Here is a 6,906-nt window from a genome sequence, read left to right as displayed (position 1 = left end):
CTCAAGAGTCTGCCCTGCTGGGAATGAGTAATGTAGGAATAAAAAATGCCTCATTAGAGTGTGCCTGTGGTGCGTCATTCCTTTTCTCTGTCACAGATGCCAGGCACATCTGCCCACAATCAGAGGAAGCATAGTGCCAGCCAAATTCTCAGGAGTCAAATCAGTGAGGACCCAGGTGTGATCTTTCACATTAACCCTGTAGCTGAACCCCGAAAGCTTCATTACGTCTCCAAAGGAAAGAGTGGGGAACAGCACATAATGGCACCACCCTCCAGCATGTGAAAGGCCACCAGCCAGTGTCTGAACACAGCAGATAAAGATGCCACCCTCCGCATGGGAAACTCCACCAGCTGTGTGATAAACACAAGGTGAGGCTCAGCAGGACTAACAGTCCTCACAGGACATTTTCAATTCTGCCTCCTCCGAGCAGACCAATACTCTAGGGATTTGGTTTTTCTCCATAAAATTCTCTCCAATACAGTCAGCTTTCTAAATAATGTTGTACTTTGAACTTTGAATTATGCACCTATATCAGTCAAGGGGAGGTGGAAGATACATATTTTTCCAGACTGCACAAACATTCCTGATTAATTACCCCCTCCCCAACTTTTAGCTTCACACAGATGCTATGTAAACACAGCAGTAAGAATCTTCTTTATCAGAAGTCCCAGGGCATGCTAACAAGTATATTGATCAAATTGATTCCCTGTTTAGTGTGTTATTGACAACTTATATATTTTTTCTCAATCTATCAAAATTCATTTGAACTAAAACACATTTCTCTCCTGATTGCAAGGTGGTTACTATAGCAGCATGACTTTGTAACCTCCACCCTCAAAGAGCGAAGTGTCTCAGGGCTGTGCTCAGCTCTATATCACTTTCTAGTCTGTCCCATTCTTAGAGAATACATTATGCATCTTCATTGGAAACTCACCATCAGAAGGCTGACTGATTCTGAGTTTTCATGGTACCCAACTGTCTAAACTCAGACTTCCATGTTATGTTCATTTAAAACCATTAACTGGAATATTTTGGAAATGTCTTAATTGTATCCACAAGCATGTAGGTGCATGTAGTCCTATTCAGCTACTAGAAAAAGTTGACTGGATACTGTAATTAGTTTTTCATGCTTTGGGAACTATATTCCTCTGATAGATTTTTACTACTGCTTCAAATTACTATGCATAGATAAATGGGATCAACTCACACACTCCTGTAGCCTTTAGTTTCTGATATGCCATAGCTACTGAGCCTCCACAGGTCCACATTTTCTGCATGCCCACAGTGAGCCTCCCTGCTGTGGACCCTCAGCATGGTCACGTTTTTTTTTTTTTTTCAGCAGCCTCTTTCCAATCACTCTGCATCTAACTCTCTTTTAAGAGTCCCTTACCTACATATGCAAGACCAAACATTTGACCTTGGTATATTTTTTGCACATATTTTTGCTGAAATGGATTATCCCAGCAGGATATTAATCACAACTTTCTGGGTAAGAAACAATTTATATCACCATATTTGGGCCTTTCTTCAAACACCCGGGGGTTATATACTCCCCAGGAACTCTTCTTTAGTACTCTAGTCTTCTTTTATACTTCTTTTAGACGTATTTATTTTATTTTTTTATATGCATGAATGTTTTTTTTTTCCCCATGGTGGATATGTGTGCAGAGAAAGAGGTCGCTTCCTCCTCTCACCTCCCTGCATCACAGGTCTTCTCTCTGCTCTGAACTTGCAACTGTTAACTTCTGCCAGGGGTCACGCTGTTTCTAGTCTGTTGCTTTTCCAAGGAATCAGATCCCCGGAAACTGTAATTACAGGTGGGTGTGATCCACCACATCGGTGCTGGGAATCAAACCTAAGTCCTCTGCAAAGAACATCAAGTGTTCTAAACCACTGGGCCTTCTCTCCAGGCCCCAGTGCTCTGTCCATTAAACTGACACTGTGTTTTCTGTCAACCATCTGAAAGCAAATATTGCTATTTTGTCACCCCTGTTTAGTCTTGTACTTCAAGGTTTGGGTGTTAGTCAGCTCAGTCATCTGTTAACAGACAAGAGAGGACTTGCCAGCTAAGCCACACAAGATGTCTAAAAGAGTTGTTAATGCACAAGCAGAATGTGTTTCTTTTTCTCTCTCATATTATTATGAGTGTTACAGTCCTGTGTGTGTGTGTGTGTGTGTGTGTGTGTGTGTGTGTGTGTGTGTGTGCGCGCGCGCGTGCGCGCACATGTGTGTAAAAGGATTAGGGCATAGGATATAGGATTAACCTCATTCATAGGCTAGAATACCCAGGGTAACACTGTATAGTTACAGTAGTAATTCTCAATTGGGACAAGTTTGCTACTTTGAACCATTCCTCCTTTAGAAAGTGCTTGGAGGTATGTTTTGGTTGTCTCATCTCGGATAAGGGTTACAGCTGGCATCCAGGGCCTCAAGGCAGGGAATGTTGCTCAATATTTGCAATGAGCAGAACATCTCCTAACCCACCCACCACTGGAGAATTTGCTTGTCCCGAATAACTGCAGTCAAGGTTTATAAGTAATATGCTGGATCATCTGGATTCAAAGATTTTTTTCTTGCCTACTGGCCCATTTGAAAACTTGTAAGTTGCAGTTGTTAGACCAACAAGTGATGTCGTTACTCTTCGTCTCAGTATTGCGGTTCTTTCGTTCCTTTAAAATATACCATTCTTCTCCTGTCTGACCTACACACTAGAAACTAAATTGGTGACACACTCCAGAAGCCAGAATTAATTATCAGACTGGATTTTAGTTAATGGAAATGAATAAGAGTGATATTTGCTTTGTGTCCTTAAAAGAGGAAACTCTTATCCCTGTCCCTTCTCTCATGCTACAAGTTATGACATGATGCCAGTGGTGTCTGTACTTGCAAATGTGAATAAGAAATTACTGGATGTAGTAGAGAAATGGGAAAGGAAGAAACTTATGTCCTTGCATGTCCCTATGGCAGAGAGTCATAGTCACCTATTTGCATTGCCCTCGCTGTTTCCTGCTGGACTGCTTTAGACCAAAAGCAGTGCACTTCTTTGAACCAAAGCTTTTTTTTTATTTTTGAGGGGCGGCACTTTCATTTCTTCAATTTGACTTCTACTAATGCTAACTAGATACTGGATTTACTTTTCTGGATGATAATAAGGAGTAAGTAGCATTACAGGAGACAGATAGCATACTCACATAGATTAGAATACTTAATACAAAGGTCAGAAAAAATTGATCAATACAGCTGGCTGACAGACAGAAGGAAACAGACAACTTTGCAGAAGAAATCATATTATCCACAGCCACTACACTTTGTAGCAGTCAGAGAAGACAGGGATCATACAAACTAAGAATCATGAAAAAAAGAAAGAAAGAGGGAGGGAGGGAAAAAGGAAGAAAAGGAAACAAAGAAAGAACATTCAGTACATTTAAGTCTTGGTGATGCAGAAATAAAAACAACATGCAACACACACATACACACACACACACACACACACACACACACACACACACACACACACACGTATCCACCCCAAATAGGTAATCTCATAATAATGGCTCCCAGGGAGAATGTTTCAGAAGAAGGTCCAGATGAAGAATCCAAAAGAGGAGGCTGGAGAGACGACTCAGTGGTTGAGAGTGAGGACTGCTCGTCCAGGTGAAGTGAGTTTGATTCTCAGCACTCACGTTGGGTGGCTTACAATGCCTATAACTCCAGCTTCAGAGGATATAAGTGTATCATTCACCTCTACAGGCACTGCACTAATATGAACAAGCCCACACACTGGCACACATATCCACATAATTAAAAAAGAAAACAACAACTGGGTGTTGTGGTGAACACTTTCAACCCCAGGACTTGGGAGGTGAACGCAGGCAAATATCTGTGGGCTCAAGACCAGCTTGATCTTCACGGCAGGTTCTGTGCCAGCATGGCTGCACAGTGAGATTCTGTGTGATTATAACTATATTAAAAAACTCAAAGAAGACAAGGGTATGCTCCAGGAAAACAAAAAACAGAGAGTTGAATAAAATAAGGAAAATGCAAAATAGAACAATGCAATTTAAAAAGCATATAGGGTTGGTGAATAAAAGCCAAACTGAAATATGCTAAAATTGAAAAAACTCAATAAAGCAATAAAAGTCTGAGTGCAAAGTTTCACCCATAGGACGGGTCATGTGAAAAACAAAGCATAAGGCTGGAAGATAAGGTAGAGGGATTGAATGGCAAGGTAAAGACTAGCACAAATTTAGAAAAGAAAATGAACAGAACATGGGAAAACTCTGAGAAACTGTATGACCTAACATTCTGATACGGGCACAGAGGGGAAAAAAGAGGCATAGAAATGAAGTATTTTCAATAACATCAAAGAAGAAAAAAAATTCAAAATCTTGAGAAACAGATACACATTCAGGTACAAGAGGCCTCAGAATATCAAATAAACAGGACCAGAAAAGAAACTCCCCATGACATAAAGACATATTACAGTGAAAGCATTAAAATATTGAATAGAGAGAAGATTTTGGAGGTGAAAGACAGACCATTTGGTTTCAGATAATAATTGGTGTGTGCACGCGCACATGCACACACACACACACACACACACATTCATTCCCAGGGAAGAGCACACCAATTGTGTATGCACATGCAAGTGTGCTCATGTACATGTAATCAAAGATGAGGCCATTGATTTGAAAGAGAGCAAGGAGGAGTGTATGAGGGGGCTTTCAAGGAGGAAAGAAAAAGGGGGGATAATGTAATTGCAATTTCAAAATATAAAAGAACTACAAAAAAGCAAAGGGGAGAAATGTCCATAGCCATTGCACTTGGCTGTTCACCATTACTAGACAGGTAAATAGAGAAATCATTTTGAACTAATGAGGAAATTCTCTCCCTGATAGCTAGCTTTCATAGTGTAGGAGATCTGCAGGCTGCTGGCATTAGTGGTCTTATCCAGGACTTGACACTGCATGCTACAATACTGACCTGTCAGGATAGATGTTTCCACTGGTACAATAATGGCAAAATGTTTATGGGGTAATCAAAAGCTCTCTTGATTTGATTTGAGGTCTAATTCCACAGGAAAGAATTTATGCTTGGTCATGGTCAAGACCCATGGCTAGAGTCATAAGCCTTGGAGAAGCAGGGAAGTACTGCTAATTTCCTAAATGGTCATATTGCTAAGCTGCCTTGTAAGTATCTATGGTTTGGGTGACATATTTGTACTGCTCTCAACCTTGAGCAGAGAAGTGTCTTATTACAGTGCTTAGTGGTTAATGCAGAGACTCATGCTGTTCAAAGTATGGAGAATAAATTACTACGGGTGCTCAGCTGCTGGTGGGATGTCTATAACAACTCACCCATACCTCCTTCTCGATGCAGTTGGGAACATTGAAGGGAGGGGTTAAAATATTCGAGCTGGAGAGTAGGGTAGAGCACTGTAAAGTGCTATATACTAGACATGACGTGACTATTGCACATGTGAGCTCACAACAGTTGTGATTGCCTGTATAAGAACAGCAGAAGGCCGGGCGGTGGTGGCGCACACCTTTAATCCCAGCCCTCGGGAGGCAGAGCCAGGTGGATCTTTGTGAGTTCAAGGCCACCCTGGGCTACCAAGTGGGTTCCAGGAAAGGAGCAAAGCTACATAGAGAGACCCTGTCTCGAAAAACCAAAAAAAAAAAAAAAAAAAAAAAAAAAAAAGGTTGCTCATGCCCCACCCCTAGCCGATGAGCTTGGGATCTGATGACTGCCAGGGACAGAGAATCACTTCCTTCTGTGGAAAGACAGCCACTGGAACTTGCCTATGCCCCAGTGGATGACCTCAAAACCATTCACGTATTAAGTGTATTAGTAGCACTTATTGGACTTAGTGGGTTAATAAATCAATAAAGGCACCCATAAGTAAGCCATGAAGTTGGGATGGAGCTGTTTGGGAGGTTATTGGGTGAGTTGGAAGAGGAGAACGGGGATGGATATGATTAAGACACAGTGTGTACATGTATGGGTTTTTTGAAGAATAAATACAAATTTTATTTTAAAAACACTCATATGAGTCAGGAATTTCAAAAGCCAAGCATCATAACAGTTAAGATTTTGAGATCTTCAAGACTGAGCTACAAAAGGCTTATCCTCCAGAGGTTGCTGAACATAGAGTTTTAAGGATAATTAGGAGAAAATGTGTGCTGATATGAGAATGTTTCCCACACAAAAGGGAAGGAGGTCTTATGAGGAGGGGAAGACTATTTTTAGAGAGATTATTGTTAGTTTGAATGCTGATGGTAAATGACCATCTGAGTGTTAAAATAAAGAGTCCTGGTGGATTTTCAGAGAGCTTGGAATGAAAGAGACAACTTTTCTATGAACCCTGAATGAATACAAGCCCGAAAGTTATGACTTCTTATTGAACATGTACCCTATTAAAATTCCTCTGTAACTGTGGAGGAGTAAAAGCAGATGATGAAATAACCCAAGCTTCTCATAAATTTGCACTATCAGACATCTTTAGAAAGATGTCTGCAGCTGGAGTGATGGTGCATAACTTTAGTCACAGCACCCACAAGGAGGGGGTAGTCAATCTCCATGAATCTGAGGTTAACATTGTCTACATAGTGAGTTCCAGAATAGCCGGGGATAGCACTGAGACACTTTCAAGAAGAAGAGGAGGAGAAAGACAGAAGAAAATGAGGAAGGAAGGAAAAGTAGGGGAAAAACAACAAGGAGGAGGAGAAGGAGAAGGAGAAGAAAGAAATGAAGGAGAAGAAAGAAAATGAGAAGTTGTCTGAATCTCTGAGAGAAATATGAGAGGTGATGACTCCAAAACTCCATCACAGTAAAGAACAGAAGGGAATCAGTGCCACCAGACAGACATGTCCACTCTGGTCAGATGCACTCATGAAAACGGCCACA

Source organism: Peromyscus californicus, unplaced genomic scaffold (assembly GCF_007827085.1).
Source record: "Peromyscus californicus insignis strain IS unplaced genomic scaffold, ASM782708v3 Scaffold_9__1_contigs__length_137607984, whole genome shotgun sequence".
In the NCBI taxonomy this organism is placed as follows: Eukaryota; Metazoa; Chordata; class Mammalia; order Rodentia; family Cricetidae; genus Peromyscus; species Peromyscus californicus.
This window is presented reverse-complemented; position numbering follows the sequence as displayed.